At 43.4% G+C, this 13402-nt stretch overlaps 1 protein-coding gene across 3 annotated transcripts in view; it reads right to left on the bottom strand.

The window, feature by feature from the left end:
* The window catches only part of sorcs2 (sortilin-related VPS10 domain containing receptor 2), a 167277-nt gene that overhangs the window by 152764 nt on the left and 1111 nt on the right, over nucleotides 1-13402 (bottom strand). The window lies entirely within an intron of this gene.

The following is a 13402-nucleotide window of genomic DNA, read 5'->3' as shown; positions in this document are numbered from 1 at the left end:
AATTGACTACTTCTTGAACCAGCAATCTAGGTATCATGGGAACTGTAGTTCTTTTAGTCATACGTTAGATCAGGGGTCTCAAACACACGGCTCGTGGGCCAAATGTGGCCCGCAGGACACTAGTTTGAGGCCCTCGCCTTGATATGAAAGTTTAATGTTAGTGCGGCCCGCGCAAGTTTGATATGGATGCTGTATGGTATCATGTACCCAGAAAAAATTATTACGTTTGATTAATGTTCATGTTAAAGGTTAAATAACTGTTAATAGTTATCCTCCCTATCCGTGTGGAAGTGGTAAGTTTTTGGTTATTTAAGTTTAAAGGAAATAACTTGAAGGCTACGGTTTAGGTCGCTAGCTCTCTAGTTTGCGAGTTAGCATGTGTCTCAAGACCCTGCAGTTGCGCAATATGTTGTAAATAAAAAAAGTATAAATGTGAATATAGTCGTGTTTTGTCATGTCTACAGGGCTTTAATAATGCTTTGTTAATTTTAATCTGAAAAAAATAATTTGTCTACCCACCAACTATATGTGGTTTCTATTTTCTACTATGAATGAGTGGTCTGCTGGGGAAAGAAAAAGCCTATACATTACCACTTCCACACAAAATAGGAGGATAACTTTTTTCACTCCATCACGTCAGACCTGCTACGGCTGACGTTATGATTTCATTTCAATTTGCCACATTATACTTTTCCCCATAATTCCCCATTTCCATTTCAGAATTTCAGTTCAGCCTCAGCAGTCCAGTATTCTCTGGTTATTATTTAGTTATCTTGTATTGGATCTCATTAGATCTGCACCATTAACATCCTAATTGCAGTCATGGGGGTGGCGCACGTTGTTGTCTTGTCTTGTGTGCAGGTGCCGCTGGGCTAATTGGAGCCGAGCTGACCCATAAAATTGGGTCTTTATTCCACGAAATTCCCAACAGGGATTGGGCATAGCATTGCATCTCTTTGCAACGCGGTGATGTGTTTGACAAAGCAGAGCGTGGTGGAGGGCAGCGGAGGCGCTTGCTGGGATGTTCCTGTTTTTCACCACCTGCTCAGGAAAGATCTTCAAATGAAACCGCTTTAAGAAATCCCCCCAGATAGGAATAAAGATTAGGATCAAACTTAAGGAGCCTTGACGATGGAGAGATAATCCTCTCTGCTGGGTGGTGGGGATCATACACAATATTTACACAACACCAACCGCCGGCTTTGTGCACAATTAGAAACCAAGAACCCTAAAATTCAGGGGTGGGCATCTGCCATTCAGAGCTTCTTGCTGAAGAGCAACTTTCATGACAATGATGTCACGGTAAACTCCCAATAGAAGCTGAATCTTACTACAGTGGGACCCGCTAACAGGTGCTAACCATAATTGGATCCAAATTACACTTTTTTACACCATCACTGCCTAGCATATGTTACTAATAGTTGTTGCAGAGAACATTGAACAGAGAATTAAATTGGTGTTTTTAAATGTCAGGCTGCATGGTGGACGAGTGATTAGCATGTAGGTCTCACAGTCAGGTGATTGTGATCGAGTCCCGGCTTGGGCATTTGAATGTTCTCCCCGTGCATGCGTGGGTTTTCTCCAGGTACTCCGGTTTCCTCCCACATTCCAAAAACATGCATGTTAGGTTAAGTGGCAGGAAGACAGTGGGATATAGTACATTGAAATGCGTCCCTACTTATCATGTCCCTGACAACCATGTTCTTATTACTAGTTCCCACTTCAGTCATCGCTGACATACATGGTCACCGGTCACCAGAACAACAACTGTTCTCTGTTTATCATATTAACCGACCAAGCAACTAATAAAATTATATTTCTCTGCTTGTTGACCACCGAAAGAGAGATTGGGACATATAGGAAAGCTTTATTGTCATTACCACAGCAGCTCTGTGAGTATAAAATATTATATAATACAGAAGAAACTAATGGTATACAAAACTGTAGTGAGACCAGCCATGTTGTTTAGCCTTGAGACAGTGACACTGAGGAAAAGACAGGAAGCAGAACTGCGGGAAGCAGAAATGGGGATGCTGAGGTTCTCATTGGGAGTGACCAGGATGGATAGGATCAGGAAGGAGTACATCAGAGGGATATTACATGTTAGAGGCCTTGGAGATAAAGTCAGAGATTCCAGACTGAGATGGTTGGGACATGTCCAGAGGAGATGTAATATAATATAATTAATATAATTAACATAATGGTAGAAGGATGCTGCGTTTAGAGCTGCCAGGTAGGAGGCATAGAGGAAGACCAAAGAGGAGGTTTAAGGTTTTTACCTAAATAAAAATATGCATAAATGGAGGAAAAGAGGGGTGTATTGATTACAACATTCTGGCCAATTACCAGTCTAACCCGCCAATTCCAATTTTGTTTCAATTGCACTTGAGGTAGTTTTTTCAAATAGAAATGAAAACTTTTGAAAATTGTTATCCAAACTATTAAATTCCATCAACTCCTTTAGACTTTTATTTTTCACATTTTAAAAACAAGCAAATCGGCATTCAAAAAAGAAATGATATCAATAATATTGTCCTTGTATCTCTGCCCAAAGTCACAAGTAAAGGTCCAAGCAATGGTTAGTTTTTGGCCATCCTATGGGAGTACACTTAAATGGGTTCCACTGCTTCTTGAAAAAGAACACAGTTGGCGGGGATCTCTTCTTAAGAGCAGCATAGTGGAATTTTGGTTTAATAGTGTCTGGAGGGGCGTGGCCTTGGGGTTTAACAAGGCTATAACAATGTGGAGGAGAATGTTTCTTTCCACGGGCCAGTGGAGTTCAAGTGCCTGGCTTTTCTTGCAGCTAAATATTAGGACAAAATGATATACTTTTTATCTTTTTTGCATAATCATATGTTAGAGCGGGTGGCGCGGCAGTCGAGTGGTTAGCGCACAGACCTCACAACTAGGAGACCAGGGTTCAATTCCACCCTCGGCCATCTCTGTGTGGAGTTTGCATGTTCTCCGGGTACTCCGGCTTCTTCCCACATTCCAAAAACATGCTAGGTTAATTTGCGACTCCAAATTGTCCATAGGCATGAATGTGAGTGTGAATGGTTGTTTGTCTATATGTGCCCTGTGATTGGCTGGCGTAGAAAACGAATGAATGAATATGTTAGAGCCAAATAGGTGTACCTAATGAAGCGTCGGGGACGGCGAGAGAGACCATTTTGTTTTTTGCTTTCTCACGCCTCCCACACGGTCGCCTCCCCATGTAAGCACTAACGCTACTAATTGCTAATCGAAGTGAGTCACAAATTTGCGGCTCGCTTAGTTTGCCTTTTTGTGTCTTTTTTTCGCCCAGCTTTGCATCCATTAACACTTTCTAATGCGGTATCTCTGTGTGGGAAATAACACTCTGAGTCAGCTTTAAAGTTGACTATAACAAGGCAACTGCGAACATGGGTTAGCTAACTGTGTGTGTAGCGTGTAATTACCTGAACAAAACAAAGTGTCGGCATCGTTTGAATATTACACTTGCTATTAGGGAAATAGCGTCTATGTAGCGCTGCACTCTCGCCATTTTATCTTGATGTGCCTTTTCAAAAACAGACTTTCTTCAGTGCCCCAGGCGCCGGGCCTACCACATTCATTCTGATTTGTAGACTACATAACTTTGGACAGAACGTTCTTTAATTAGGTTGTTTAATTGCAAGATTTAGTTTAAACAATTGAAATTCATTCATTCATTTTTTATGCTGCCTGGATCGTAGGTATGCTGGAGCCTATCCCAGCTGTCTTCGTGCGAGAGATGGGGTACACCCTGGACTGGTGGCCAGCCAATCACAGGGCACATATAGACAAACAACCATTCACACTCACAATCATACATATGGACAATTTTGATACCAGAGTACCCGGAGAAAAACCCACGCATACACGGGAAAAACATGCAAACTCCACACAGAGATGGCCGAGGGTGGAATTGAACTTGGGTATCCTAGCTGTGTGGCATGCGTGCTAACCACTTAACCAATGTGCAGCCGTCATTTACTTTACCTGGTATATTTTTTCAATAATTGACACAAATTTGGGCACGGCAGTCGAGTGGTTAGCGCGCAGACCTCACAGCTAGGTGACCAGGGTTCAAATCCACCCTCGGCCATCTCTGTGTGGAGTTTGCATGTTCTCCCCGTGCATGCGTGGGTTTCCTCCAGGTACTCCGGTTTCCTCCCACATTCCAAAAACATGCTAGGACAATTTACGGTGGCCAACTGTGTGGTTAACATGCTAACCACTGGTAGCTTAAAGTGATTTTTTGTTTTTCATGAAACATGAAAAACTCCAACAGGGCTGCTAATTGTCATGTCTTCTGGAAGAGTAAGAGGTCTGGCGTCTCCTTGGCATTATCACTCGCCATGCATTTGTTTAGTAGTAGTAAGCACGTGTTATACTTCCTGTTCCTCACTTAATGTGTATTGTGCGTGTATTCAGTGTGTACTGTACCAACAAATCCAATTTCAAATACACATACCATTACACTCCTATTCGTTTTATCTCAAAATACACTTCCTGTTGACTTGCGTGCCGGGCTTTCTGTTGCTGTTACTGTAATTGGCTTAAGCTGGAACCGAAAATAACCACATTCCTGCCAAGTGGAGCACTTCAGGTGAGGAGCTGCAATGTGAGAACATGGGAGCGGCTTTAGTGCCGAGGGGGAAGACGATGCAATCTCTCGAAGTGTTGTGGAGAAACCCCGCTGGGCCACATTTGACAACTCCTGAAGGGATTCTATAAGACGGTGGAGGAGGGCAGAAAAAAAAAGGCTTTGTACACTTCCCTCATGGTGTGGTCGCTTCACACCGCCCCCTCACACAAGGAACATATCACAGGTTGGCAATGCAACATCATCAGCTCATCAAACCACAACACAGCGTTCTCACATTATGAACGGACAGGAGACACCGTGCTTCCCCTTTTCTTCCTTCGTTTTGTGGCGACGCTTTTTAACCACTTCACAGAGGACAATATTTTCAATTTGAGATGCACGATATGTTTTTTTCAAACTGATACTGGTAACTTTCTGCCTCTCAAGAACGATATGATACAGATAACTGACTGACTTTCTTTGTATCTGCTTTTTTTCTGCAGTTTGTGCACACCAGGATGTTACAAGGACTCGAAGTAATGTGGATTTGACCCACTGTCCTAATCAAATATCATGACATTACTACAACCACTATCAGGAGAACCAGAGTATAGAGCGGGATCGGCCATCTGGCGTGGCCCAGCAAGGTCCACTGTTTTGGGGCGCCCGGTATGAGTAGCCAGTGTGATGTCTTGGAGGTCTCGGGGGGGCCTTTTGCACTTTTCAAATGCTGCAGCACAACAAGCCCCATGTGTAGCAACAATTGTGTTTCAGGCGGTTTCCACTCCAATAGGAATAGTTTCAAAAACGCACATCTGCATGCGCATGCCAAAGTAAGGGGCCATGCAGTCATGGACCGTGGAGACAATTTTAACCAATCCATACCAAGACGCTGAGGATAGTTTGAGTTTTCAAAAATCTTCACTGTGGCTGGAGTTTTTAAAAGGTTCAGTTTTGAATTAAAAAAACCTGCGTGTGCGTGTTTATGAGAGGCCAAAACGCATAGAGAAATATGCGGTTTTAAAATATTCATATTCATGTTGACAGGGCCTCAGTGCGATTGATCGTTTTTTTCCCTTCATCCCGGAGCATTTGGTACAACTAGTACAAAAGCTCAGGCGACGTCAGGCGAATTCAGGCGACGTCAGGCGAATTCAGGCGACGTCACGCGATGTCACACGATGTCAGGCGACGTCACGCGGCATCACACGGCATCAGGCGACATCACGTGACGTCACACAGCGATGTCAGGCGACGTCACGCATCGTCAGGTGACGTCACGCAGCGTCACGCGGCATCAGGCGACATCACACAGCAAAGTCACGCGACGTCACGCGACGTCACGCGGCGTCACGCGGCGTCAGGCGACATCACACAGCAAAGTCACGCGACGTCACGCGGCGTCAGGCGACCACAGGCCGTTAATGTCACAGGCAGGAGGAAAGGGAGCGCTTGATTTGCTCACCTGCACAGTACAGGTAAGCTCAACCTCATTGGGGCATATTTTTTTAAATTTGGTTAGCACGCAGGCCACACAGCTCGGAGACCCGAGTTCGATTCCACCCTCGGCCATCTCTATGTGGAGTTTGCATGTTCTCCCTGTGCATGCGTGGGTTTTCTCCGGCTTAGTCCCACATTCCAAAAACATGCTAGGTTAATTGGCGAGTCCAAATTGTCCATAGGTATGAATGTGAGTGTGAATGGTTGTTTGTCTATATGTGCCCTGTGATTGGCTGGCCACCAGTCCAGGGTGTACCCCGCGTCTCGCCCGAAATTAAATAAACCAAACCAAACCACCAGGAGGACCCCACCAGGATTCCAGTGGGAGTTTCCAGGGAAACATGAAAGCGGGACTATCAGTCAGGAAAGTGAAGCTGAAGACACAATGGAGTAGACGGGATGGGAAAAACAACAGTTCTCTGTTTTGTAGAGACAACACTGGAGGGGCTGAAAACATGTAAAAATCCCTGCTGGGTGTGTTTTTGCACTCCAAACAAATGAAAGACAGCGAGGTAGTCACCATACTGTTGGAGCTCACTTAAGTCTGCGTCCACTCTGCAAACCATCTGCCCACACTGAAGCCAGTAAAAAAAAAAACACTGGATGAAGATCTTATCTCTGGAGAACCTCAATAATCCAAAAGCGCTTTTAGGCTTCACACGAACGAGTCACTATTGTTTCCACAGCTAACAGATGGCACCAAGGCAAAGAACGGGATAGTCGGTTCTGCTGTGCCAGCTACTTCAATTAGATATCAATTGTTGTACGTCAATACCCCTCGGATTGGCTGACTCGTGTCAACATAAATGGATCAAAGCTGTGAAGTTTCCCATTTTCCACAGGAAAGTATTGCAAATAGTGTCCTGTAAATCTCCGGTATTTTACCCTTCATTTAAATCAAATCCTCTCAGGTACTGCAGGTGACGATGGCGACATGGTGTTTGTCACAGGCAGTAAAAAAAAGCATGGAGGCTACTGGCAATGTTGCTCCAGGTAGTGAAGATGGCTTCATGGAGGGCATTCCCTACCCATTCATTCCCAAATTGTTGTTATTCCTCTGGAAGTAGTTTTGTCAGGCGAGCATTGTGTACTGCAGCTTTGTCCTGTTAAAGTATCCAGTTACTACCACAGAGACAAGGGTCTTCAGTCATGAGGGATGCCTCCTGCAACATCTCCATACATCCATCTGCCGTTTGACACCCCTGCACAAACTACACCATTGTTCTATTGAAGAAAAAAAGCACCCAAGATTATATAAGATGGATATAAGGAGAGGACCTCATTCATCTGGAGGGGCTCAGAGTAGAGCTGCTGCTCCTTCACATCGAGAGGAGCCAGATGAGGTGGTTGGAGCATCTAGTCAAGATGCCTCCAGGACACCTCCCTATGAGGCCCAGTCGGAAGAATGCCTGGGCCACGCTGGAGGGATTATGTCTAACAGCTGGCCTAGGAACGCCTCAGTGGCCGCAATGACTGAACACTTTTGTACTACTATGGTGGACCAGGACCTTAATGAGTTGTGGACACAAATGGGTTGTTGACATACACAGGTGGGGGTGACATTGTCTTTTAAAGCCAGCAGTTTAATGTCCGCATGTCTAGAAAATACAGTACATAAAAGGTCAAGTAAGTCATTCATTATGATGTCAAAATGATAGTTGGAATGATTTATTGTCAGCTGCCCCACAAGGGGGGCTCTCTTGGCCGGTGATCTCCAACTAACTGCTGTAATTAATAACATTTACAGTACACCCTCCAGACACAAGATGGTCACACACAACCAAAAGTGTCATCCGAGCCTTCGGTGAGACAATGATTTATGTAAGGCGGGCCACCGGGGGATGAGCAAAGACCGGGACTGGTGCGGCTGACAAGTCGTCAGGTGGTACTGTTACCGCTATTCACATGCAAGGCAGACATAAGGAAATGAAGCGAGGACCGGGGGATGATTTACATTGGGGAGGTTTGCGGAGCGACGAGATAAACGTGGAGTTCCGCTCACATGTGCAAACAATTTCCCGCCACGAAACAACCAGGGGCCAAATGAATTGTCTGTTCAGCATGGGAAGCGTAAACGAATGCCTTTCATGTTAAGTCAGGAACATGACCAGCACAAACACACACACACACACAGCCATTAGTGGATATTAGCAAATATATATTATAAAACCCTTCAAAGATGACATTCTTATTTACTTTGGCAACATTCCTGGAAAAAGTATCATGGTGTCCAATTAGAGGAGCACATACAACTGTTAGCTCTATTTGTGGCAGTGTGGGTGGATGCTGCTGGCATCCTCATTGGCTGAAATGACGCAGGGTAACGACAGGCAAGAGGATATACTTTCTATAAGAACGGCATTGTGCCAAATGTTTGACATGGCAACCAACGGCAATGTCATTTGACTTTTTTGACTAGAATTTTTTAAATAGCACGATTTATACAAATTTGTGTCATTCATTCATTCATTCATTTTCTACCGCTTTTCCTCACGAAAGTTGCGGGGGTGCTGGAGCCTATCCCAGCTGTCTTCGGGCGAGAGGCGGGGTACACTCTAGACTGGTCGCCAGCCAATCACAGGACACATATAAACAAACAACCATTCACACTCACATTCATACCTATGGACAATTTGGAGTCGCCAATTAACCTAGCATGTTTTTGGAATGTGGGAGGAAACCGGAGTACCCGGAGAAAACCCACGCATGCACGGGGAGAACATGCAAACTCCACACAGAGATGGCCGAGGGTGGATTTGAACCCTGGTCTCCTAGCTGTGAGGTCTGTGCTTCATGTTACAATTGTAGCAAGTGGAATTGTACAATTGGAATACTGGGCCTCCCAGACACAGATGTTTTTACACTTCAATCACTTGACATACATTAACGGCACTCAGTGATCTCCATTTCACTAACTGTTTCACTGCAGGCATCAACGAAGCGGATCTCTTGTGAATTGGGTCACTCACTTGAAAGCGGGTGAATATTTCAGCACTTATTTGACATCATATATTTGTGATTAATTGACACCAGTTTGTAAAAATCAGTTTTCACTTTGACATGAAAGGAACTTTATTTCTAATTATTTTCCAAAAAGCCAAATGACATTGACCATGATGAAAGCAACAAAAGGCTGGAATATCCATGGGTTGGCACAGTACAGCATAGGGATGGCACAATTCTATATTGATATTGCATATCAGATTTTATCACATACTACAATATTAATTGGCCCTGTACCCTAGAAACTGCCCATGAATGATACGGGAAAAGGCCGAAATGATACTGTGTCAAAGCCCAGGGCAGTGATACTGATAAAATATAGAGTTTAACCATGTCCAGTATCAGCCCCCGTAGCTGTCCACTCAGAGCGCACTGCTCTGATATCGTGCCCGTGAAACAACCAATCAGAGAACAGCGTACAAGTGTGAACACACACTATAAATATTCCTAGTGCTTCTCCAGTCACCAAAAAACCCTAACTTGATTAATGGAACTTTAATTGTCAGACATTGATAAGATAAGGGGCGGCACGGAGAATGAGTGGTTAGCACGCAGACCTCACAGCTAGGAGACCACGGTTCAATTCCACCCTCGGCCATCTCTGTGTGGAGTTTGCATGTTCTCCCCATGCATGCGTGGGTTTTCTCCGGGTACTCCGGTTTCCTCCCACATTCCAAAAACATGCTAGGTTAATTGGCCACTCCAAATGAATGTGAGTGTGAATGGTTGTTTGTCTATATGTGCCCTGTGATTGGCTGGTGACCAGTCCAGGGTGTACCCCGCCTCTTGCCCAAAGACAGCTCCAGCACTCCCCGCGACCCTCGTGAGGAAAAGCGGTAGAAAATGAATGAATGATAAGATAAGACTGTTGATAAAATATTATTGTTGAAATATTTTTGCAATTATTGTGTTTACACTGTTTAGATATAATACATGTAATAAACTGAACATTTTCTGGAAACAAAATGGTCTTTTGATTAAATAGTACGTGATAATAAGCTCATGATTAAATAGTATGTGATAATAAGATCATCAAATGGTTTGTCTGCAAATATCTGACTGCATTTGAAATCTATGATATTGGCCGACAAGCAGTCGATCCCAGACTCCGCCACAGGCCGTCGATCCAGCAGCAGGCAGATAGGGTCCATGTGATCACAACAACGCTAGATACTAACATGTTAAGAAAAGGAGCAGGAGTGATGTCGGCTGTGTGTACTTTTCGTTAAATTCCGATTAAAAGTACGTTGCAGCTGAGTGCGACAATCGCCACGCACAACTTTGTGAGTTTTAGCAGTCGATGACTGATAACAGCAGGTGTACCAAGCCATGCAAACAACTGCGGTTCAGCACGTAACGTTCAGGGTTCAGAATTTCCTCATTTTTTCTTTAAAACTTTATTTCTTAGCACCAATGCCTGGGGCTTGCTGGGGGCGGCAGAATGTGGCGTCTCAGATAGATATAGTATATTAAAATTGATCTGCAGTACATTTAAAAGGCTCAATATGAAAACTGGCTGCTTTGGACACAAAATATATTAGCTGGTGAGCGGAGTAATAAGTAACTCTTGCTTCATGAATGTTAGTAGACCTCCACAGCTTTGTCCTCCTCATCAATACTGGATTCCTAAAAGCCTGAATAGTGAACTTTTATCTTGATGCTGCTTTCTTTTTTCCCTTGAAAACCTGCGTGCTGTGCTTCTAAAAGAGACTTCAAAAGAGAGCGCTGTCGGGCTGCAGGGAAGGAGCTCTTCTTGCTTCACATATTGAACTGTCCAATCACGGCTTGCCAAAGTCAAGCCAGGAAGCCCCACATGAGCCAAGCAGCCAATTACGGCACCATTCATCTTGGAATTAAATCACCTCCACCATGACAGGTGTGACCACTTAGTTCCTTTGGGATCATGTCCTCATCCCAACATTTTGGACGCTTACACGAAAATGAAGCCGCTTCCGGCAATCCTTCTAAGCAACGCTCATAAATGTCAGCCTTGGGGAAATTAAATGGCTGCGTTTGTCTGTGTTTATTGGGCTGGGGTGGACCTTCAATGGAGGAGAAATCCAACCTCCTCAGCTGGCATAATGCAGGAAGATGGAGAAAGGGATGTCCATCAGTTAAATTGCTGAGAATACTGTAATACAGTTGCGTTTTTATTGCTCTTAAATGCTAGTTTAGTCCCAGAAGTCATCATTTAAAGGAAAACTGCATTTTTTTTTGGTTGGAATTTTGACCATCATCCACAATCCTAATGCGATACTTTTTCGTTTCTGTGTGTTCAAAAGATATAAAAACAGATAAAAAGACGCAGCTAATGGGTAACACCTATTCCAGCTATCATTCATTTTATTACTAATCACCTATTTTTTGTCCCCCCCTCCCCTTTATATGGCACCATGGCCAATAGCACTCATCATAATTAAATGAAAAATTAATCCACAAACAATCAGCACCTCCATAATTGATCACAGGATCTAACTATCATGCATTTAACTTCAGATATCCCAGAAATATACTCCATATTTGTGAATTCAACTTAAATTACGCGGTGTCTCTGAACGCAACGCATATCATTGCTCACAATACTAACACATTCAAGTGGGATTCAAATGTTCTGCTATTATTAAAGACTAGCCTGAGGCAAACACATTTTCAGACGAGGTAGCTTGATTTAAATGTTCAGTTCATTTGCAGCTGTGACAAAAAAAAGGGAACATTTGAACAATCCAATAAAACCAAGAGTGATGCAAGAAAAATATTTGATTCCTAGTATTTGAAACCTTAAAATATGCCATTTAAGAAACAATGATGGGATTTTCAGAAAATGTGCTATTGAGGTTCCTCATTGCAACAGCTGTGATACTGGGAATTTCATCCCAAATTCTCTGTAGAACCATTTTTATTAAACATTTTAATGGGACGCTGTTGCCCGTTCCACTGATCCACGGAGTGTTTACGTGGCCAAGGTCACTGTCTTGAAGTGCTACCACTTGCTCATGTCTGTCAATTCCTGTTTTTGGGGTCATAATACGTGCCTTCCGTGTACAAAATGTTGTGCTACTTTGGTAAGTACTCCGTTTCATTGACTGTCGGACCATTTCATGAGATGCAGGGATGTAATGCATACGCTGGGAGTGATAAACCAATGAGAGAATATGTACAGTACGTATGCTTAACGTCCACCACGCCTCTCCACTACTGTGAAAAAAACAAGTGAAGCAAATAAATTCGGCGCTTGCCATCATTCCAGAAGGATGAACAAAAGAACACAGAGGCAGCGAGTTACGCCACCAAATGTGTGTGTTTTGGGAATGATTGTGGATGCTTGGGCTTTGGCGAAAGCCGACATCATTGCTGAACAACTTCTAACCTTTGCATACTAAAATATAAAAGTAACAAAAGACTTGGTCCACTGGTGTCCACTTTGTAGTCCATTGCAGCCATCAGTCCACTCAACTTTTTATATATTCATTCATTTCCGACCGCTTTTCTTCACGAGGGTCGTGAGGGTGCTGGAGCCTATCCCAGCTGTCTTCAGGTGAGAGGCGGGGTACACCCTGGACTGGTCGCCAGCCAATCACAGGGCACATATAGACAAACAACCATTCACACTCACATTCATACCTATGGACACTTTGGAGTCGCCAATTAACCTAGCATGTTTTTGGAATGTGGGAGGAAACCGGAGTACCCGGAGAAAACCCACGCATGCACGGGGAGAACATGCAAACTCCACACAGAGATGGCCGAGGGTGGAATTGAACCACTCGACTGCCGTGTCGCCCTTTTATATATACAATTAAACAATAAAAATAACAAACACAACAAAACACACACAAAAAATATTAGAATAAATTCATAACATTGAAAAAGGCTTTTTATCAACATACAATACTATCATACAGTAATTTTAAAAGCTGAAATATGAACAAAATTACTTTAAGAAGGTTGAAATATTTGTAAAACTGAAAATCATAACTGGAAAAAAAGTTCATACTAGTAAAACACTTCATCCATAAGACAAAGCTGAAATGTTTTTTCTTTAAATGCTTTTGTAAAATGTAAATGCAAATTATAAAATATCAAAGTGGCCTGAGAATCCTTAGATTTTTTAATACACGGCCCCCACTGGGAAAAGTTTGGACACGCCTGACATTACCCAATACTTTGCTGGCTGACACCATTTAGTCAATATCACACTCGGAATGTCCACCCATACAAAGTCCTCATGTGTAAACACTACTGTCAATACTAATATCATCCACTAATGTGCACAACATCACTTCTACAGGCATTTATCTGGTGTCCTCCACC

Source organism: Doryrhamphus excisus, linkage group LG2, assembly GCF_037039965.1.
Source record: "Doryrhamphus excisus strain RoL-2023G ecotype Guam linkage group LG2, RoL_Dexc_Guam_v1.1, whole genome shotgun sequence".
Taxonomy (NCBI): Eukaryota; Metazoa; Chordata; class Actinopteri; order Syngnathiformes; family Syngnathidae; genus Doryrhamphus; species Doryrhamphus excisus.
This window is presented reverse-complemented; position numbering and strand designations above follow the sequence as displayed.